The following is a 24,409-nucleotide window of genomic DNA, read 5'->3' as shown; positions in this document are numbered from 1 at the left end:
ATAGATGCTCCTTATTAAGCTGTGCCATATATGCTCTGCACTGTTCATTATTGCCCCATAGATGCTCCTTATTAAGCTGTGCCTTATATGCTCTGCACTGTTCATTATTGCCCCATAGATGCTCCTTATAAAGCTGTGCCATATATGCTCTGCACTGTTCATTATTGCTCCATAGATGCTCCTTATAAAGCAGTGCCATATATGCTCTGCACTGTTCATTATTGCCCCATAGATGCTCCTTATAAAGCAGTGCCATATATGCTCTGCACTGTTCATTGTTGCCCCAGAGATGTGCTATATAAATCTGTGCCATATATAATGCTCTGCACCGTTGCTCCATAGATGTGCCATATAAATCTGTGCCATATATAGTGCTCTGCACCGTTGCCCCATAGATACTCCACATAAATCTGTGCCATATATAACGCTGCTGCTGCAATAAAAAAAAAAAACACATACTCACCTCTCTTGCTTGCAGCTCCTCAGCGTCCCGTCCCGGCGTCTCTCTGCACTGACTGATCAGGCAGAGGGCGGCGCGCACACTATATGCGTTATCGCGCCCTCTGACCTGAACAGTCAGAGCAAGAGGACGGGAAGACTGAGCGGCGCCCGGCGGGTGGAACGTGGACAGGTGAATATAAAATACTCACCTAGTCCTGGCGCTCCCCCTGCCTGTCACACTGTCTCCGGGTGCCGCAGCTCTTCCTCTGTCAGCGGTCACTGGCACCGCTGATTAGAGAAATGAATTTGCGGCTCTACCCCTATGGGAGTGGAGTCCATATTCATTTCTCTAATGAGCGGTCCCACGTGACCGCTCAACAGGGGAAGAGCTGCGGCACCCGAAGACAGTGTGACAGGCAGGGGGAGCGCCGGGACTAGGTGAGTATGCCTCAGCGCCCTCTCCCCCTCACCCGCCGACCCCACCGCCGACCGTGACTCGAGTATAAGCCGAGAGGGGCACTTTTAGCCCAAAAATTTGGGCTGAAAATCTCGGCTTATACTCGAGTATATACAGTAACTGTTGTGTATGCTAGGAATAAAGCTATGCCTTGTTTAACTTGTATTCTTCATTGTTCACCAGTTTTCCCCCAGTAGGTGTAGACTTGCTGCTATGATGTCTCCTATCTACAATACACAGTATCAGAGGGATTCCTTCTCTTCTTTTCCTATGTAGCACATAGACAGAAACAGCAGCAGCATGGAAGACATTGTACAGCACAGCAGTACTGAGCAGTGTAGCTGTGAATTCAGCACTGAAGTTAAATGTAATTGTTGAAAACTGCCTCTTATTCTGTGTTCACCTGTTCTCTTAGGGCATGTGCCCACGATTAGAAACTGCTGCAGGTTTGTTGCTGTGTATTTATGCAGCGTCAAACCCGCAGCAGCCAGATGTTAAGTGCAATTGCAGCTGTAATCTGCCTCCTCACTGTGCTGGCAATATGTCTGGCTTTGACCAAGATGGATTTGACCTGTTTCATCAGACAAGATGATGAGTAGCTCAGGAAATGTGAGGGATTAGAAGTAGTGGCTCATAACTTGAGTAAGAAGCAGATTTCTCTGATATAAAATGTATTAAAAAGTTTCTTCTATTCATTTGTATTATTGATTTCTGTAAATTTTGTTGAAATTGCACTGACCGTTTGAAGTGGGGTTGTTTGGTACTTTTTCTGGACATCTTATGGATGGTTTGAAAAGCCTCTTCTTTATGACAGCACTGCTTGAACAATAACACATTAACTTTTTTTTTTTACAAAATAAAAAAATCAAAAGTCACAGGCTTTCATAAGTTGTTATTCTATATGCCTGAAGTCCTCAAAAATAAGTTGTAATGGTTTGATTTTATTTTTTTCCAACCTATCACAATATACCTATATGTTATTTATGCATAACTTTTTGGAGCTACATACTTTTACATAACAAAAAGAAATACAAATCCAGAAACAAAAATAGTTTTATTGGTGTAGAAAGTAGTGAACTAACTAACCATTCAGCAACAAATGGATGACTATTATAATATTAAAATAAATAAGTAATTATTTGTTTATTATTTTGGTATAATAATGATATTTCTATTATGGCTTCACTGTTCTTTATGTGCCTGGTTGTACTACATGGCCGTATTTCAGTTTATTCTTTTTCTTTTTGTTTTCCCAAGAACTTTATAAACAGCAGATGACAATTTATGTCATGAATTACATGTGGTCTCTTTGATTGCTAATGCTCCGCCAAATGGACTATGTTGTACTGTCATCCAAATGTCTTGGGACATCTGTGAAACATTCTTCTCTAGCAAATAATAAAATACCGCCGCACATCTGTGTCTCACATTGTGACTGCCATGTAGTATAAAACAAGAAAAGCACGGTAATCTAGATACTACAGCATGTCTATATGGTCTGTGAATGAAGTAATAGAAGAGATCAGAACATGCCTGGTTAAAGGGAACCTGTCACCCCCCACCCCATGTGTTTTTAACTAAAAGAGCCACCTTGTGCAGGCCCTGAGTGATGGCTGCTGGGAGGTGTTTGTGTCAGGGGGGAAAAGACATGCCCCCTTGACAAACTACAGGTAGGAAAGGCAAATTCTAAAAACGAATAGTTCAGCGTTGATAGGGACCCCAAATAAAAGAGCCACCTTGACAGAATGCAGCATTAGTGCAGCATTTAGTTAAAAATGCCTGGGGGTTCCCTTCAAAGCAACACTCAGACAAAATTGATCACAGTGTTGTGTATAAAATAGGGCCTGAGGATCCATTGTGTGACACATGGATCCAAAGTGCTCCGAAGAGGACCATGGTATCAAGCAGTCCTACACCGACCTTTCTCTAGACATTTAACAATAGGGCAGATTTATCAGTGTATTCACCCTGTTTTGTTTTTTTTTGTGTTGTAACAACTTTGGAAACCCTTACACCAGATTTTTGTTACTTCTGTGCTACAATCTGATGCATACAAATGTGTCGTAAAAAGAAGTGTAAGGGTATGTGTCCATGTTCAGGAAACGCTGCGTCAAAAACGCAGCGTCCAGATGTTACAGCATAGTGGAGGGGATTTAATGAAATCCCGTCTCCACTGTGCATTAAAAAACGCAAGCGTTTTTCCCGCAAAAACGCACATGCGTTGTGTTTTTTCAGAATGCAGCATGTTGCTACAATGAGCAAAACACGCAGGAACACCGCAGGTGACCTGCCAGTGACCTCAGGTGCATTTTTGGTCAGGATTTTACCTGCATAAAATCCTGACCAAAGCCTGAAGCAAGCCTGAACGTGGACACATACCCTTAGGCTTCATCTACATGTCAGTTTTTCACGTTCAAGTGCTATATGTTTTTTTTTTTTTGTCACGGGTGCCACTTGTACCTGTGATAGTCTGAGGCGGCTATTCAGATGTTAGATTTTTTTTTCCTCTGAACGAGAGTGCAGAATCGCATGGACATGTCTGATATTGATCCTATTTGAGTCCACGGGTCAGTGAAAAAAAAAATCTGACAGCATTCGGATTACATCTTTTACTGACTGGTAGGAGAAAGTAGAGAAACATTTTTTTTCCCCATCAGTGAAAAAATAAAATAAAATGAAAACTTGACCATTCTCTGATGAAAACCTGATGACACTCTAATGAAAATCCCTTTGACAATACAGATTTGTCAATAGTGCGTACATTCTGGTGTTCTATGCGAGGCTTGCATCTCAGAGGGAGAGGCCGCTATAGTGCGCCAGCTACCTGTAGTCCACCAGAAATAGTAGATTGATCCCCACTGCCTGGAGTGATATTTTGTAATAGTTGGCCAGCCAGATAAAAGCTTTTTAATGTATTTAAAATGCTAATTTATGAAATTTGCTAATTGTGTTTTAATAATTGTCTTCAATGTCCTGATTTTACCAAAAGTCTCACAGGATGTTCGGGTTTGTTTCGACTCAGAATGAAGGGGCTTGCTAACCTAGTCTGCTGATCTCGATAACCAGGCCCCTTCATCATACCACTTGTCATGTGCCAACAGAGTTACGTGCGCTGAATTTCTATGTCAGAAATTGGTGGTGAAATCTGGTCATACTAAAACTTTTATAAATTAGCTTTTTTAACACCTTTAAAATAAGAAGAATCATGGCAACTTACTTGGTAGCACTGTAGCTTTGCAACGATGGGGTCCTGGCTTCAAATCCCACAAAGTGTATCCTCTTCAAGAATTTTGTATGTTCTCCCCGTGTTTGTGTGGGTTTCCTCAGGGTTTTCCGGTTTCCTCCTTCACTCCAAAGGCCTACTTTTACTGATCCCCAATAGGGATATTGCAGTTAATGTCTGTAAAGCGCTGTGAAATATGATGGCTCTATATTATCAAGATAAATGAAGAGCTATACTTTTATCAGAAGAATCTCGGAAAAATTGAGAGAAATATACAATAGGCCAAAGTGTTTGCACCCTTGAAATTGTTCCAGAAAATGAAGTATTTCTCCCAGAAAATTATTGAAATCACAGGTGTTTTGTTTTATACCTTTATTTCCTTTATGTGTATTAGAACAACACAATGTGCGTAAGCTAAAATCCTTTGTATAACAAAACGTGTAATTGCAATAATTTTCTAAGAGAAATACTTCATTTTCTGGAACAATTTCAAGGGTGGCAACACTTTTGGCCATGACTGTACATATTTTATACATTGAGGCCTCTATTAGTCCTGTGATCCCATGGATAGAAAATGTTGCAGAAAAGCTGAAATGCTGAATTTCTTGTTGAACAGTGGGACTTCCAAGTAATCTTTAAATGACCCTCAGAGTCTTACTATTCAAGTATATATAAGCTTCTTGCACGTCTCACCGGCCTTATGGCTACAGGATGACATTTCCTCAGTACTAACATGCAAGACCTCTGTTGTCCTTAACCTTGCAAACCTTTTCTTCTGTTCATCCGCCTGAGGGTGGTCTCACAGAGGAGGTGCTGCCATTACCCTCAGTTCAAGGAACACTGTGTGCGGAGATGTTAAAACTCACAAGAATCATGCAAGAAAGTGTGTGTATAATCCAGCTCTGACAGGCATGAACAACCAGAGTTAACCCTTACAAGTTGTTAATAGAGTATATAAGGGGGCTGACATTTTAAGAGCTGAACATTTTGGTCTACCTAGAGAATACCACTAGTTTTCTGTGCTTTTTTACAATGGTGCGGGTGTCTCGCTTTAGTCCCCCAAATCATGAAGCTGAGAAAACTGCTGGAGGTATGTTAAGGTTATTGGATTTTTATATTTGGTAGGTAGGTCTGTTACTATAAATTTAACGGTGTCCTACAATAAGATATACATGTCTGGAAATAGATATCAGTGCTAACAATAATCATTGTGTTTGTTGAAGATGGACCTATTAATTGTGGCAGAACAATCCAATGTTACCTGCAGTAACCACCGATCGACCAAACCACTGCACGACCAGCTCTATGCTCACTTACTGTATCCTCACCCATCCCTTGTAGATTGTGAGCCTTCACGGGCAGGGCCTTCTCTCCTCCTGTACCAGTTGTGACTTGTATTGTTCAAGATTATTGCACCTGTTTTTATTATGTATACCCCTCCTCACATGTAAAGCGCCTTGGAATAAATGGCGCTATAATAATAAATAATAATAATAATAATGTCACACTGATTACTACTTCTTCAAATTATTTCTCATCTAAGCTTTAGTTCATAATGTGCCCAGCAAATCAGTAGTGGAAATTGTATTTCATAGAATACGACCAATTTTATTATTAGTAATACCTTTCCATCTGTGACCACCTCTGTGAATATGGGTCAGATCATGGCGACATAATTTACTTCTGTGGCTTGCTTTAGAAAATGACATCAGTGGAGGTTCAATAGCTGGTACTTATTTCGGTGACCTAAATACGAGAGTTCTGGTTGTTACCTTCACCATACAGATGTCCATGATCACTTAAATAGGTATTCTACCTTGCTTTCCAAAATGCTTACTCAGGTGTTATTAGATATGGCTTTTTTTATCCTTTGTATGCATCTTTTTATTTGCAGTATGTGTTTTTTTGTATGAATCACAGAAATACATGATGAATGAACATCCTCAAAGTTTTGGCTGTAAAACTTTTAACATTACATTCCACCATTACCTTATGACTAGTGATGAGCAAATATACTCGTTACTCGAGATTTCCCGAGCACGCTTGGGTGACCTCCGAGTATTTTTGCTCAGAGATTTAGTTTTCATCTCAGCTGAATGATTTACATCTGATAGCCAGCATAAGTACATGTGGGGGTTGCCTGGTTGCTAGGGAATCCCCACATGTACTTATGCTGGCTAATAGCTGTAAATCTCAGCTGAGGTGATGAAAACTAATTCTCCGAGCACTAAAAAATACTCGGAGGACACACGAGCGTGCTCGGGAAATCTCGAGTAACGAGTATATTAGCTCATCACTATTTATGACTGATAAAACAGTGCGAGCAGTTAGATAATTGAATCCTCTGCCAGTTAGTTCTGTGATGGCTGGAAAAGATTTAATTTGGCAAAGATTCCTTTTTGTAAAAAAATGTATTTATGGAAATATAGTAGGGGTTCATACTCTGGTAGCTGCTTGGATATGTGTAACACAGGTTTTAATATCAAATAGCATGTAGTTTATTGTCCATCATAAACTTTACAGCTTGAAAACAAAAACAAGCTTCCTTCAGTATCAATGGATAACATAAACAGACCTTTTCTTCAGGAAGAATGAAACATAAATGTAATGGCCTCACGGACCTCGGTATTCCCAGCAGCAACTCACACTCACGCTTTCACCAGCAAACACCTCTCTTTGTCTTCCTGCAGTATCAACATGCTTCACACTGATGAGGTAACCCAGCTGCTGTAAATAGGCTTGTAAACCCCAGACTGGATCATCGGATCTACTTCTCTACTTCTCGTGCAGTTTACATTGCCAACACCTATCTACCGTCCAGGTCCTTACCTCCTGCTTTCATACAATGTATCACATTGGTAATGTCTGCTTTCATTTACAATAATCTCTGGAGTAAGATTCTCATGCAGATCATTGTCCCTCCCATAGTCATGGACAGCTTATTTACTTATAAGAGAAGATATTTGATCACAGTTACCCAGGTATTTTATTCAGTTTCCTTCGACATGCATGTCCATGTAGACCACTTAGGAGGGTTGATCCTACTGACAGATTCCCTTTTAAATGTAGATTTATAGAGTTGGCTTACGGTAAACTTATAGCAATTGATTAATTCCCCTGGTCCCCAAAGGAGACTTTTGAGCCAGGGTCTCATCCTTCATTATTACTGAGATGGGTGACTCTGAAATATCCTATATTTACCCATTCACGGAAGGAAGGGTCACTACCTGCGTTTCAAAGTAAAGTAGTCAATGCTCGGTATGGCTGACAGGTCTCTAACTACCTACACATATAAGAAGAGTCCTGTCAGTCAACTGGAGCTGGCCAGGGAATGACTGTCTGGCACTTGCCACGCACTGGTCAGCCGAGATTTGGTCCCCATCTAGCTTTTCAAAGTATCTTTGTTTACTCTGAAATGTTTCAGAATAAAATAAACACTGTTGCAGCACTGCTGCTTTTATTTCTATACTTTTCTTTGTATCCTTTGATCTGATCAGCTGGTTTGCGTTTTTTAATTTATTTGCTTTGTATACTAAAGCGGTGTTCTTGGGGCAGCAAGAATTCAAATAGTGTTCAGTATAAATGTCCTGTTGCAGACCTGTGTGTCCTTACATACTCATATGCCTGAGTTCCAGTCCTGTCTGTCCCTTCCCTGCTAAAACAGTAGGGTGTAGAAGAAAGAGAGTTGGACTGCACAGATTTAGTTTCTTGTCTGTCCTCCTTCCATAAAGAACTACCTAGCAGCCATAAAAACATAATGGTAGAATTTTTTAATGACGATTAGCAAAGTTTATTTTTTTGCTTTTTTACATGCTTTACAGCAATAAAATAGTTGCTAAGCTGAAGATAAAGTAGACTTTGGAAACATTTAGTTGTTAGCTGTATTGCAAGCAATGCACCCCAACCAATTTGTTACAAATAACTTGTTAATCTTAAAACTTGATTGACAACTAAGAAATAGAAATGCAACTTGCGTTGTGATTGATATTCCCCATTTCGGGCTGGGTTAGTGAGAAAACTGATTTTAAAACAATAGTATGAAATTATGACCAAAATATGAAAGGCTAGCCCCTCTCTTATTTCTGTAAATGCCATCCATAGTCTGTGTGACTTGTGCACTACTTGAGTACAAAAAGGTTTTATTAGGACAGGAACATGTACAAGATAGAAAGTATTGTAAAGTGTGGAGGAGCCTTGGAGCTACTGTTTGTTCTTCTCTAATGGAAAAACATTCTTTACACAGTTCTGCTTGATTAAGTGATAAATTGGAATGCATGGGCTGCAGCAGCCCCAATGTATATGTTTAGCCAACAAGACTTAAAATGATTATCCGTTCCTGTTTTACTTTCCATAACAGATGCACGCTGTGTGACAGGGGGATTAATCTAAACTCTAGCACCAGTAAATGTGTTTAATGTATTCTCTCTCGTTTTCAAAACCACGCAAGGCTGATTTGTCTTGCAGAGAAGGAGTTAAATGCTCTCACTTTTCAATTACCTGGACATGTTTCCCTATTGCTGCTCTTTGTCTGTGCCTTTATTTAGTTTGATGTTACGTCCTTAAACAGTCACTCTTTACATTGCACAGATAACCTCAAATTGGTTTGTCCGCGTTTTACAAATTAGCGGGAGACCTCCATCATTGTGTTCCGCACAATAGTTTACAGTGTGATGTCTCTTTTGCTTTGTTTCTTTGTAACCAGCAATCTAGCACCGCTCACTTGGCACGGTAACCAAAACAGAAGTATCTAAAGAATTCCGTGTCATTCTCATAAATGAATCGCTTTTTGTAGACTGCATGAAGCAAGCGAGATTGTATTGGCTTCAAAACACGGCCACTGCTGACTTACATGAAAGTTGTACTTCGATATACAGGTGCAACTTTGTCTGAACAGTTTGATATATTGACAGGAGCAGCTGAAACCAAGACCCAGAGAGTGACTGGTAAATGCCAAGCGAGTGATACATCCTTTATAGCATATTTCCCTTACTGAGGAATACATATGTTGCAAAGTTTTTTTCACAGCGTTCATAGTAGGATATTAGATTTGGCCCTACTAGTGATAAGTGAATGTACTCAGGAAAGGTGTTATCAGATCATGCTTGGGTGCTGAGTGTCTTTGGCGTGCTCAAAAAATGTGTTGCAGCATGCAGCGGCGGGGACTCGAATATAAGTTTCAATCGCTCCGAAGACACTCGGTTAGCACACAAGCATGCTTGTATAACACCTTATCCGAGCACATTCGCTCATCATTAGTCCCTACGTATTAGATAAATTACTTCCATTTTGAAAGGTTTCAGCTGGATTAGCTGACCATCAAATGTGCAACATACTTCTCTCATGTCTCTTCCCCTGTCTGCAGATGACGAAGGATCGCACATGTTGTTTTTTAACATGATTAATCCTAGTGTAAGGTTGCAGGATGCAGTGACAGACAGGAGGCAGATCAAGGGTTAACAGATTTTAACATACAGAGTCTTACTCCACGCAGGGAGATAGGGAAAACATGAAGTAAAATGTAGGCAGAATAGGAAAAACGTGAGGTAAAATGCAGGTAAAATAGGAAAAACCTCAGGTAAAATGCAGGTGAAACCAAGAAAGTTGTTTTCAATAAAGTCACTTATCCATCAGGCATCTTCCTGACAGGAATGGTCCCGGAGTAGATAATGGTGCCAACAGCCGTCGACACAACGTGGATCCGGTGTGGTCCTGGGAAGATGGCGCCCTGGATCCTGGCGGTGAATTCAATAGCAATGGCTGGTGTGGTGTCTTTACTAATGGGGTTCAGCAAACAACAATACCCCGTCTTCTGGTGACAGTGATTGGTCTCTGGTACCTTCCACTGCCCCTAGTCCATATACTGCAGTGACTACTTAATGGTGAGGGCCACAGTCCGGTACGAGCCCAGCGCGCCTCTGCTAACATAAGCTGGCGAAGTCAGGTCACAAGTCTCTGGGCCGACATTCGTTAGTACAGTCGGGATGTAAATGACGGTCGAGCTCCTGGTTTCTTTCAGGCGTCACGCACACGGTACTCTCGACCCTGAAACCTCGGGCACCTGGCTTTATAACGGTCACGGGGTACACACTGCCCGTCTCTCTCTTTGGTCCCTGCTGTTGACAGGGGCGATTGCGGTCACTGGTCTGTGTGACTCTGATGCTCCCCGGACGGAGCACTCCTCTCTCTCTGGTTGCTGCAGCACCCGGCTTGGCTCTGCGGCTCCTATCCAGCGCGTTGCCATGACGATACACTGATGAGGGAAGCAGAGCATGCCTCTCACCGTTCTACGCGCTGATCCCTACGCTGCTCTCCTCACTGCTCTGAGCTGTCGCCTCACTTTCTTCCCGCGCTTTTTCTTTTTATGTCTCCATCTCTGCGCCCCCTTTTTGGCTCTACCCACCCTCCTGGGTTCAAGGGTTGGTCCGGCTCCCTCAGGCTTCCCCCCGGCAACCAGGGAAGTTCCGGCTCTCTTAAGCCTTTCCCCGGAAACCGAGGATGCAGCCCCTTCAGGTCCGGACCTGGCACGCAGGTACTCGCTGCCTCGTCGACCCCCTTACACTAGAAAAGCATAGCATAATCCACTCACAGAAGGATATGTCAAAGACTTATTCTCCTCTGCCCATTGGAAAAAAAATATTTATGCTCCGAAGAAGTCAGGAGAAGTAGATGTAATTTCTCATGAATATATTTAAATCTTTGGCTAGCTATACTCCAGGTCATAAGTTTTACATTTTATCAATGTAAGGATTCCTTCACAAATAGATTATTGCTGCAAAACTTATTAGTTGCTGTGGAAAACGTTCTCAACTTTGTTCAGGACTTCATATGCTCTTATAGAATTGCTCCCATTGATATTTTTTGATAAAATGTGTGTATATGTGCATGTAATTTAATGTGAGTGTGGTAATATACTTCCCCACTGCTGGTCTCTCTGGGATCCAGTGTCGTTCTTCTCCTCTACTCAGTGAAGTCACCTCTCTGTAGATTCTCTTGGTGACCCGGAAGGGGCCTTTACAATGTAAGTCTATGGAGCGTCAGAGCAAGGCTCCATAGGCTTTCATTGTAAAGGAGATTTCCGGCTCACGCATAGAGTGTAGAGTGACCTGAAGTGCGGTGATCTTACAGAGAAGAGCAGAGGACTGACCCTGGATCCCGGAGAGAGTAGATGAGTGTATTAATACACTCACACTACACTATATACACACATACACACATGTAATTGGAAAAAAAAATCATGGAAGTTCCTCTGTAATTACCAGAAGAAGCCAAGCCATTGCAAACCTAAAATCTCCATGTCTGTTAACCCCCTGGACTCACCACCCCCCCCAAAAAAAATAGACCCTATTTGTTTGGACATATTTTTATCCATCTACGCAGTTTTTGGTTATTGGTAATGTTGCCTATAGGTCTGTAAATGTTTTATACAGCGGTTGAATAAATTAGACTTGTGCACTTGTGACAATGTGCATTGGTTATGTAGTTTATTTGCATAGCATTACAACTGCAAGAAAAGTGTTTATGATCTATAATGTGTATTATGGCCGCAGGTAAATTCTTGGTAAGTAAGCAGGAGCTATGCAGATAGCCTGTTGTGTGTCTGAATGTCTAACCTGACTCCTTTTATTGCCTGAAGCTCATGTTAGAACTACTTCATTAGTTACTTATGTTTAAAAAGTAACATAATTTCTGGTTGCGACCATCCACATACATATGTTAAATGGTAATTTGCCGCTGGTTTACACTGGTTTTACACGCTGATGTATAATTCCTTCTAGGTAACTTTTCTCTAATAGAGTAGCAAAGCGGCCTTTATTCACACGAATATGTCACTGATTTACCAGGCATCTTAATGACATATGACCGGTTCACGGCAGAAAGCCTTTAGAGGTTTCCTTCCTTGCAAGATTTGTTTTACACGCTAAACACGCAGCACGAGGTGCCAATAGCCGGTGTATATCGATAGTTTAAGTGGTGTCTCCTAATTCCTGCTGAGACCTGGACAGGATGAACCACAGGTAAGAAACACAGATGCGAAACAAAATGTTTCCATAAGAGAAAGCTTCACAGCCTAATTGTGTATTGGAAATGGTCGCGTTATTATGTATTAGTGGATGCTTCCTCTGTCCATAAACAAGTTTTGACTAATGACTATATTGTTTTAGCTCCTTGTTGGTGACTGTATTGCCAGCAATCAAATAGAGCGATACCCCTAAAAAGTGTAAAGATGAGTTTTTACAGCATTTGTATAATACAGTCCATTCCATACAATAAATGCAAGTGATGACTTTTGTTTATTTGTGATGTTAAATGATTTCTATAATTTATGGAGTATGTGCTTATGTTCTTCAATTGTGGTAAAGTTAGTCTACTAGATGGTGATGGAGAAATTTGTGGCTAATACCTATTTCGACGCATTTATTGATGTGCGCTGTTGAAACCAAGACTTGCTCCTGAGGCAAATGTCAAATAACTGGTCACTGTATACCATACATGTAATAGACAATTATACATTGTGCCCATTGACTTCTGTAGAAATGCATTGTGCACAAACGAAGATATTGTGTATTCTTAAATGTCTTATTCTTAAACAGAATGCAAAAATAAAGAAAATTCAAGTACGCATTTACCGTATATACTTGAGTGTAAGCCGTCCCAAGTATAAGCCGAGGCACCTAATTTTGCCACGGAAAACTAAAAAGGGTAAGCTTATTGAATCTAGTATAAGCCGGGTATGCATTGTCCCCTCCTCCCTGTCCTGCTGTGAGTGTCTCCCCCGTCGCTGTCCTGCTATGTGTGGCTCCCCCCGTTGCTGTCCTGGTATGTGGCTCCCCCGTTTTGTCCTGGTCTGTGGCTCCCCCGTTTTGTCCTGGTATGTGTGGCTCCCCCATCCTGTCCTGGTATGTGTGGCTCCCCCATCCTGTCCTGCTATGTGTGACTCCCCCGTCGCTGTCCTGGTATGTGGCTCCCTCGTTTTGTCCTGGTATGTGGCTTCCTCATTTTGTCCTGGTATGTGGCTCCCTCATTTTGTCTTGGTATATGTGGCTCCCCTGTCCTGTCCTGGTATGTGGCTCCCTCGTTTTGTCCTGGTATGTGGCTTCCTCATTTTGTCCTGGTATGTGGCTACCTCGTTTTGTCTTGGTATATGTGGCTCCCCTGTCCTGTCCTGGTATGTGTGGCACCCCCATCCTGTCCTGCTTTGTGTGGCTCCCTGTTTTGTCCTGGTATGTTTGGCTCCCCTGTTTTGTCCTGGTATGTGTGGCTCCCCCATTCTGTCCTGCTATGTGTGGCTCCCCTGTCCTGTTCTGCTATGTGTGGCGCCTGCCCATCCTGTCCTGTAAGGTGTGGCTCTCTCTGTTGTATACATGGTTTCCCCGGTCCCGCATGGCCCACTCCCCCGTCCCATCGTTGTATGCATGGCTAACTTCCATCCCCCCCCCGTCCTCAACCACCTCGCGCAGTCGCTGCATCTCCGTTGTCCCAGCGCGGCAGCTCTTCTATGCTGAGCGGTCACGTGGTACCGCTCATTAAGGTAATCAATATGCGCTCTACGCCACTGGCTTTTTGGACAATGACTTGTGTATAAGCCGAGGGGGAGCTTTTTCAGCACAAAAAAATGTACTGAAAATCTCGGCTTATACATGAGCATATACGGTATATAAGAAAATCTACCAACGTCTCGTTCAAAAAGTAAATCTGGCCATACTCCTTAATATAAAAATAATAATTTATTAGTGATGAGCGAATATACTCGTTACTCAAGATTTATCGAGCATGCTCGGGTGACCTCCGAGTATTTTTTAGTGCTCGGAGATTTAGTTTTTATTGCCGCAGCTGAATGATTTACATCTGTTAGCCAGCATAAGTACATGTGGGGGTTGCCTGGTAGCTAGGGAATGCCTACAAGACTAGGGAGTTATCCACCACTCCTTGTGGGCTATCTGCACAAAAGCTGTTCCATTCAGCGTGTCCACATGGACATTTCCTCTCTGAACCCTGCTCATACAGGTAATATACAGATGATCAGGTTTTTAAATACATCAGATAGGGATTGTATACATCAGTTAGGCCTGCTCTATATGGGTATACCTAGACGTTTGGTGGAGCAGCTTAGTATACATTTTTTTGCAAAAAACTTATCAACCAAATACCCTGTTTTTTACATAGTTTCACTAGCACTTGCTGATTACTGTGATTTTTCTTCAACAGAGTGTTTTTGGTTTTACTGTGCTCTTTTGTGTCTCTATCTATCTATCTATCTATCTATCTATACTCGAGTATAAGCCGACCCCCCTAATTTTGGCACAAAAAAATGGGAAAACTTAATGACTAGAGTATAAGCCTACGGTAGAAACTGCAGCAGCTACTGGTAAATTTCAAAAATAAAAATAGATACCAATAAAAGTAAAATTAATTGAGATATCAGTAGGTTAAGTGTTTTTGAATATCCATATTGAATCAGGAGCCCCATATAATGCTCCATACAGTTCATGATGGCCCCATAAGATGCTCCATACAAAATACGCCCCATATAATGCTCCATACAGTTTATGATGGGCTCCATAAGATGCTCCATATTAAAATATGCCCCGTATAATTCTGCACAACTGTGGATTATGGCCCCATAAGATGCTCCATACAGATATTTGCCCCATATAATGCTGCACATGGCCCCATACAGATATTTGCCCCCATATAATGCTGCACATAGCCCCATAAGATGCTCCATACAGATATTTGCCCCATATAATGCTGCACATGGCCCCATACAGATATTTGCCCCATATAATGCTGCACATGGCCCCATAAGGCTACTTTCACACTAGTCCGTCGGTACGGGCTGTCGCAAACAGTCGGCCCGACGGACAGTGTGTTATGGAGCACAACGGTTGCAGCAGATGCAGTTTTACAACACATCCGCTGCCCCATTGTGAGTTCCGGGGAGGAGGGGGCAGAGTTTCGGCCGCGCATGCGCGGTCGAAAATGGCGGACACGACTCCCAAAAAAGTTACATGGGACTTTTTTGTGCCAACGGTCCTCCAAAACACAACGCATCTGTCACACGACGGATGCGACGTGTGGAAATCCGTCGCAATGCGTCGCTAATGCAAGTGTATGGAGAAAAAACGCATCCTGCGGGCAACGTTGCAGGATGCGTTTTTTTTCCAAAACTATGCATTGCGACGTGCGTCACACGACGCTAATGTGAAAGTAGCCTTAGATGCTCCATACAGATATTTGCCCCATACTCACATACATACTCACCCCTCAGGCCCCCGGCACTTGATATATTCACCTGCTCCCCGTTCCACCGCCGACCGCCGCTGTCTTCCCCATCCTCTACACTGACGTTCAGGCAGAGGGCGGCGCGCACTAATCGCATCATCGCGCCCTCTGACCTGAGAATCACTGCAGAGGACGCGGAAGACGGCGCGGTGCCGACGGTGGAACGGGGGACAGGTGAATATAGTGCACTCCATTATTCTCACCTGCTCCTGGCATGGTTCCTGCACGTTTGTTCCCCGGCAGCTTCTTCGTGTAGTGAGCGGTCACATGGTATGGCTCATTACAGTAATGAATATGCGGCTCCACCCCTATGGGAGTGGAGTCGGGTCCATATTCATCGCTGTAATGAGCGGTACCATGTGACCGCTCACTACAGGAAGAAGCTGCCGGTGCCGGGGAACAGACATGCAGGAACCGTGCCAGGAGCAGGTGAGTATTATTACACAGCGCCGCTCCCCCTCCCCTGCTAACCCCTGGGTATGACTCAGCTTATACTCGAGTATATTTGGTATGTGTGTGTATATGTATGTGTGTGTGTATATATATATATATATATATATATATATATATATATATATATATATATATATATATATATTTATTATTCATTTATTGATATAGCACCATTAATTCCATGGTGCTGTACATGAGACGGGGTTACATCAAAATACAAATATCACAGTAATCAAAACTAGCAATGACAGACTGGTACAGAGGGGAGAGGACCTATATATATGTTATGTAAATTTGGTTTGAATAAATCTGTCCCTGTGTGTGCTGCGGCCGTTCCCAAATTAGACTGAGTATTTGAGCGCTCAAGAATGACATTGTACAGCCACGTGACAGAATAACATTCCAACAATACTGATGATTTTTTGTACATACTTGGTTTTGTTATTGCATATAGAAAGGGGTGGTTAGTTAATTACCATATGGTCAAGCTCCCCTGTTATTGGTTATCTAAATATATATGGAATATTGTGATTAATGCACATATGAATGCTGATTAAGCAACTAAAGTGTAACTGTCACCTTTTCTGCAATTAGGACAAAGTTGAGACATCTACTCATCACTTAGCACATCTGGAATTGTTCTGCCTTTTTGCCTGGAAAGAGTATATAGGAGTATGTATGCAAGTGAGATCTATATGAAATGTATATATATTTCCATCACATACAGTACAGACCAAAAGTTTGGACACACCTCATTTAAAGATTTTTCTGTATTTTCATGACTATGAAAATTGTACATTCACACTGAAGGCATCAAAACTATGAATTAACACATGTGGAATTATATACTTAACAAAAAAGTGTGAAACAACTGAAATTATGTCTTATATTCTAGGTTCTTCAAAGTAGCCACCTTTTGCTCTGATGACTGCATTGCACACTTCATAGTCATGAAAATACAGAATAATCTTTAAATGAGGTGTGTCCAAACTTTTGGTTTGTACTGTATATACACATATATCTAGCATTAGATGCAGATGAATTCTCCTAATAAAGTGATGCTATTTAGAAAGAAAAAAAAAAAAATATATATATATATATATATATATATATATATATATATATATATTTATACAGTCATATGAAAAAGTTTGGGCACCCCTATTAATCTTAAGCTTAATGTTTTATAAAAATTGTTTTTTTTGCAACAGCTATTTCAGTTTCATATATCTAATAACTGTTGGACACAGTAATGTTTCTGCTTTGAAATGAGGTTTATTGTACTAACAGAAAATGTGCAATCTGCATTCAAACAAAAATTGACAGGTGCATAAGCATGGGCACCCTTATCATTTTCTTGTTTTAAATACTCCTACCTACTTTTTACTGACTTACTAAAGCACTTTTTTTGGTTTTGTAACCTCATTGAGCTTTGAACTTCATAGCCAGGTGTATGCAATCATGAGAATAGCTACTTAAAGTGGCCACTTGCAAGTTGTTCTCCTGTTTGAATCTCCTCTGAAGAGTGGCATCATGGGCTCCTCAAAACAACTGTCAAATGATCTGAAAACAAAGATTATTCAACATATTTGTTCAGGGGAAGGATACAAAAAGCTGTCGCAGAGGTTTAACCTGTCAATTTCCACTGTGAGGAACATAGTAAGGAAATGGAAGAACACAGGTACAGTTCTTGTTAAGGCCAGAAGTGGCAGGCCAAGAAAAACATCAGAAAGGCAGAGAAGAAGAATGGTGAGATCAGTCAAGGACACTCCTCAGACCACCTCCAGAGATCTGCAGCATCAACTTGCTGCAGATGGTGTCACTGTGCGTCGGTCAACTATACAACGCACTTTGCACAAGGAGAAGCTGTATGGGAGAGTGATGCGAAAGAAGCCATTTCTGCAAGCACGCCACAAACAGAGTCGGCTGAGGTATGCAAAAGCACATTTGGAGAAGCCAATTTCTTTTTGGAAGAAGGTCCTGTGGACTCATGAAACCAAGATTGAGTTGTTTGGTCATACAAAAAGGCGTTATGCATGGTGGCAAAAAAACACAGTGCGTTGTATAGTTGACCGATGCACAGTGACACCATCTACAGCAAGTTGATGCTGCAGCTCTCTGGAGATGGTCTGAGGATTGTCCTTGACTGATCTCACCATTCTTCTTCTCTGCCTTTCTGATGTTTTTCTTGGCCTGCCACTTCTGGCCTTAACAAGAACTGTACCTGTGGAGAAAGGTGACCACGGCACTCAGGGATTCTTGGGAGGTGCTCAAGTTAGGGATCCAACCCGTAAATGTAACTGAAAATATACTTGGCACTCAGGAGAAATTCGTTGCAAGATTCAGAAATAGATTTTTATTTTGGTGCATCCAGCTCAACATATAAACGTTTTCGGTCTCTACAACTGAGACCTTCATCAGATACAGTTGTCAAAGCTGGAGACCCTAGGTGGTGTGTGTGGGTCACACACTGGGTGAAATGGGCAGCCCCGGGAGCGTTTCCCTGCTTCTCAACGCAGCGTCCACCGCCCCTGGCATCGGTGACTCTCAGCGCTCCTCACCCTGCGAGTACCTCGCTCTGCCTAGAGCGCTTCATTCTGTCCCGCATTCTCTCAGGCGCCGTGCGCTCCCGCTCCCTGGCTAGCATTTCACCCAGTGTGTGACCCACACACACCACCTAGGGTCTCCAGCTTTGACAACTGTATCTGATGAAGGTCTCAGTTGTAGAGACCGAAAACGTTTATATGTTGAGCTGGATGCACCAAAATAAAAATCTATTTCTGAATCTTGCAACGAATTTCTCCTGAGTGCCAAGTATATTTTCGGTTAAGAACTGTACCTGTGTTCTTCCATTTCCTTACTGTGTTCCTCACAGTGGAAATTGACAGGTTAAACCTCTGAGACAGCTTTTTGTATCCTTCCCCTGAACAACTATGTTGAATAATCTTTGTTTTCAGATCATTTGACAGTTGTTTTGAGGAGCCCATGATGCCACTCTTCGGAGGAGATTCAAACAGGAGAACAACTTGCAAGTGGCCACTTTAAGTAGCTTTTCTCATGATTGCATACAACTAGCTATGAAGTTCAAAGCTCAATGAGGTTACAAAACCAAAAAAAGTGCTTTAGTAAGTCAGTAAAAAGTAGGTAGGAGTATTTAAAACAAGAAAATGATAAGGGTGCCCATACTTATGCACCTGTCAAATTTTGTTTGAATGCAGATTGCACATTTTCTGTTAGTACAATAAACCTCATTTCAAGGCAGAAACATTACTGTGTCCAACAGTTATTAAATATATGAAACTGAAATAGCTGTTGAAAAAAAAACAATTTTTATAAAACATTAAGCTTAAGATTAATAGGGGTGCCCAAACTTTTTCATATGACTGCGTGTGTGTGTGTATATATATATATATATATATATATATATATATATATATAATTAATATGCTGGAAGGGATTTCTCTCTATCTGTAAAATGAAAAAAATCAGCATCTTGCTATTAGGCTATGTTTCTACGTTCAGGAAACCCAGCCCTTTGGACGCAGCGGATACCCCACTCCGCCCGAAGCACCACTCTCTGTTGTATGCGCGGTTATTCCGGATGTGTTCATTGAACACGTGCAGAATCACCACATCATACACGTAGACTGGGTTATCTTGCGAAGACTGAGCATCTCTGCAAGATAAATAGGCATGCTGTGGTCTATAAAGACACGCCACAAGTCCAGATACGCAGGCCGCGGCCCTACACGCATAGTGGAGATGGGATTTCATAAATCTTCTGATGCTATAAACTCATTGTTCTGTTTGGAGAGAAGCAACAATTGAAAAATACTTTTTTTCTTTGTTCATTCCAAAAAAAAGTACCGGTATTTGCTTGAGTTTTGTACAGTAATAATCACCTGGTGTTTCCCGAAATGTATACTAAGTTTACATTCAAGACAAGTTTAGATTATACTGATGATACAAAGTAAAAAAAAAAAAAAAGCATGAGATGTTGCCACTTATTGTGAGTGTAAGTGAGCCATCTTGTCTTAATTACCTCATTAGCTTTACTTTTATCATTCATTTATATTCTATTTTATAATAAATGTTTCCATCCAGTTCCAGAGCATTTCAGGTCAGGACATCAAATTGAATATATCATAATTAAAAGTCAAGAGCATGCATTTATGCAGATAATTAGTGCCCTACTGCCTACATATAAATGAGATTCAAGGAATGAAACTCATCCCCATGGATGAAATGTGTCAAGCCCTCCGTATAATTGTATGAAGTGTTAGGCAGCTATTATAAGTGCAAACAGAGAATTAAAGTGTCTGTACATTGTAGAGAATGAAAGGTATAAGGGGATCCAGCCATGGGATATTGATGACCTATTGGTGGGGATCTGGCACTCTTACCGAGCAGCTGTTTTTAACCCCAGAGCTAGCCATATGTAAGCAGTGAGTGCTGCCAGAACAGCACAGACGACCCCCCCCCCATCCGCTGAGTAGTGGCTGTTGCTGATCATTGCCATTCAATTGGCACCAGAGCTGAAAACAGCTGATCGGTGGGCCTGTTGACCCTCGCTGTTTTTATATATTGATGAACTATCCTTTCGGTTGAGTGATAGTTTAGCTGTTCGTTTGCCATCAGATATCTCACGACTCCTCCATACACCAGAGATCTTGTGCTGCTGACTGTTCCTGTTTTCTCTACAATAGCTTATCTTGCTGAGAACGAAAAGATCGGGAGTCTGAAATCAGACATGCCAGATACATATCTCTACCAACATAATCTGTCGAAGGAGAGTCAGAAAGCCTCCATACACCCTACACTGATATTGGTGAGTTCAGCTGACGTTAGTGTAATGTGTGTGGGGGGCTTTAAAGTGATGGTCTGTACAGAATGACGGTTCCAACAAAGTACAGGCGCTCGGTGCTTCACAGCGGGGACAATCATTTATATACACCTTCCAACTTGCTTGGTTTCCATCGATGTCCATCCTCTGCCCTTATGAAGCCAGAGCTGTGAATCAGAGATGAGGGGCCTGGGGTGCAAATAGAGGGAAAACAAGCAGGTGGGAAGGTGTATATAAAGGATTGCACCTGCCATGAAGCATCGAGCCGCGGAACTTAGTTTGAACAGCCATTCTGTGCTGACAGTCCCTTTAAGGATTGGTCATCAGTATTACAAGACTGGACATCTAAGTAAAAACCACAACCATTACGAGCCAAGAACAGGTATGATCTGTAAATAGTCGTTTGTGCCGTTCAATTCTTTTTACAACTATTATGACCCTTTGTGTATACTGAACATTATTTTTTTTTTTCCTTTTAGCCCTTTATAGTAGAACCTCAATTCCAAAAAGTGTGTTACAGCCATCAATTTATTAGTGAAATAACTTTTTTTCAAATGAAATGGAGTATAGCTCCGAAGGTGAAAGGCAATTGTCTGTCTTTTTTTAAATTGGGGTTGTAAATGTAAACATTTTGAGATCAGATTGATCTATGGTTGCTTTCTGTGTTCTGACACTATAATACCAAATAATTGTCGATAAGTATTGTAAATACACGACTACTGATGGCTACCACTAAAGTGCGATTTGTGACTGAAGTAGCGCAGTATTGATTGTGTTACATAGCCGTCATCCAACAGTAACTGATGCGATCTGAGCTGGCTCTAATCTCCTCAGATTAACCTCTTAATGGCCTCTTTACAGTGGGACAGTGATACTTAAAAGTCTTCAAGATGGCATCCCGAACATACTGATCGGTTGCCATAGCAGCCAATTGGCCTGCTAAACATCATGTGAGATCATTTATTTCACAATACACTGCAATACCAGTAGGCGATAAAGAGATTGCAGGTTCAGGTCCTGGAGAACTGTTTAAGAATAAATAAATAAAAAAAGATTTTGGAAAATATATAAGAATTAAGTCAAAGCCAACGAAATAACAAATATTAAAGTATTGCCCAAACAAATAAAATGTGTATATATACAAAAAAAACTTATTTTTTTTACAATGAATGCTGAGACGGGGGAAAAAAAATCAGAAATGACTTTTTTCTTTTGCTGCAAAAGAAATGGAAAGCAGTCAGAACATCTAATGAAGCAAAAATGGTATGAATGAAAATGTCGGCATTGCACACAAAAGGAAACCATCATGCAGATCCATTAAAATGGTTAGTAAACCAAACAAAATGTGAATCGGGTGTACTTTATTTAAAAATCACCAAAGAAAACAACCCATAGAAATTAACTTTTAATATTTCTAATAAAAGATTTTTCCAAAAAATTATTTTAAAATACCAACAGTACCTATCGGGTCTATTAAAAAAAAAAGGGGGATATTCAAGGAATGGGACAGTTTTGATAATGTAGTAACACAGTCCTACACTGGCCCTAGTAGCTCCCTATTATACTGTTCACCTTCCTGGCACCCTATAAATTAGACATGGCGCCCCCGCTCCACGTCAGCTGTCCTTTATATCCCTAATTCCCCCTATTTTCTACCCCGTGCCCATATATAACCCAAACACACATACATTATTGCTTATAGCCTCACTGAAACATATTATCTTGTAGTTTCTAAAGAGATAAATAGAAAGGGGCAAATATAGTGTCAATCCCCTTATATGGATAATCCTGCAGTTGAAATAATTTACATATAAGCTCAGTATCAACAATGCACAAATATACCTTTAAATAGAGGTTGTAAAAATGAGAGGATCCATTCCAAGAGCCGTCTTTGTCATTTTCAAAAAAAGACCACAATATACAATATCACTGTCCCTCTTATCAACCATTAACGAAATTACAATGCCTTTGTTCTCAATATAGACATCAACAATATGTTGCCTCTAAAATTTACAATACAACTAGGATATTTTATAGCGTATCCATGCTAAATGTTCAACAATGCATCAACTCACAGGTATACCTTTAAAATGACAAATAATCAGAGGATCGGTTCAGAGGTGAAAAAAATGGTCAATAGTATAACCAAAAAGCAATTTGAAATAGCCTCCATATTACAACAACATTTTCTTCCTTTTAACCCAAAATTAAGTAGCATCTGCTCACAATATGAACCGCAGAGGTACATTGCCTCAAGTGCAAGTATACTGAGCATGCAATAATCTAAGGGGTCATAAACAGAGAGCAAATTCAACTAAAGACCACATTGGGTCACTTATCTGGTTGGTGTAACCGCCAGTGTAATGTCCTTTGTCCCTACGCGTTTCGCCCCCTCTTAAAGTCGGGACTCATCAGAGGACCATAGATAGGAGCACGCCATAGTGGCATAAGTCCTTAATGATTGGCATTATTTTTACAATTACATGTGAATAGTGTAGCTAAGCTTTATTACTCCCCTCAACAGGCATCTGTGGCGATGCGCCATAACAGGAAGCTGACAAAGGGGCAACCTGGCTCAAGCTAATCAGATTCCGCTTCCCATCAGTGGAATGAAATGTCTTAAGTTGCACCTATGGGTCCAGCTGTAGCCATGGATTATTCCTCAGTCTGCTATCCCCTAAAACTCTCTCTGGATTTTGGGATCTCGTTTGCTGTGCATCACAGGAAAATGGATGCGCAAGTTTTCCAGTTTGGTTCTCCACAAATTGATAGTGGGATTTTTCTTTTTAAGACAGAAAGTGGCCATTATAAAGCTTCTTATGGAGCAGAACGGCGAATAGAAATCCAGCAGTGTAAATAGCTCCATTTACATGATGTTCTGTCTTCTGGACCTTCCGAGAAAGATATTACAAATGTTAAATCCTGTATGCTTATGAGAATGAAAATGATGCAGTCAAATGGTTGTGCGTCCAGGTTTGGGATTTGCTTCTTCTGCATTAGACACTGTCTTTCTGTAATATGGGCTCTGCATGTATCGTGCGAGCCGCTGTTAGCCTTCCATTTGGATTTGTTTTGTGGGTCTCAGAGAAGCCATATCTCGCATCTGTTTTTGTGCTACATAAAATTATACTCCGTATAGAAGTGTGCAGGCTGCAATCATAAGCCGTTAGTATGATTTAAAATAATTAGCATTATATGGCTTTTGTATACTGAATCTGAAGTTGCTATTTCATGCATTCTGCAAACCCATAATTCGGCCAATTCTGGGAGAAGTGACAACATTTGGAAAGGCGGATTCCTGGTCCTGGCAGCGGTGGTTGGAATGATTAATATAAACGCATTGACTATGCATTGAGTTGTGTGTCATAAAGTGTCGCTTGGCCAGCTCATAATGTTTCATTGCTAATGTTTGGCAGGAAAAAATATCTTTTTAGTTTGATTTAACCCCTTAACCGCCAATACGCATTAAAATGGCGGTCTTAAATGGTCCTTATTCCTGATCGCTGTTTTAAAACGGCGATGAGAAATGTGTGTAGCGCCACCTGACGTGTCGGCTATACATGATAGCTGACGCCCTGTGGTATCTGCCTATGTTGGTTTTGTGACCGATTGGTGCTGATTTACCCTTAAATACCGCTGTCACTGTTTAATTGGTTGTAAGGGGGTTACAAGATGCCCTATGTCACTATCGGACCCCCGCAATGAGAAT

General features: G+C 41.2%; 1 protein-coding gene across 8 annotated transcripts in view; it reads left to right on the top strand.

Annotated features, from left to right (window-relative positions):
• The window catches only part of ENOX1 (ecto-NOX disulfide-thiol exchanger 1), a 768,733-nt gene that overhangs the window by 433,655 nt on the left and 310,669 nt on the right, over window positions 1–24,409 (top strand). For 2 of the 8 annotated variants that reach the window (XM_077297341.1, XM_077297340.1), the window contains exon 1: window positions 10,627–10,650. The exons of 5 other annotated variants lie outside the window; for them this stretch is intronic. The gene's annotated coding sequence lies outside the window, so the exon portion shown is untranslated. Of the gene's footprint in view, window positions 1–10,626; window positions 10,651–20,554; window positions 20,686–24,409 lie in introns of those variants that run through there. One more of the 8 variants, XM_077297347.1, reaches the window with a different exon arrangement.

The sequence above is a fragment of the Ranitomeya variabilis genome, chromosome 3 (assembly GCF_051348905.1).
Source record: "Ranitomeya variabilis isolate aRanVar5 chromosome 3, aRanVar5.hap1, whole genome shotgun sequence".
NCBI classification, from domain to species: Eukaryota; Metazoa; Chordata; class Amphibia; order Anura; family Dendrobatidae; genus Ranitomeya; species Ranitomeya variabilis.
Note: the sequence above shows the minus strand (reverse complement) of the source record. Positions and strands in the feature narration are given on the sequence as shown.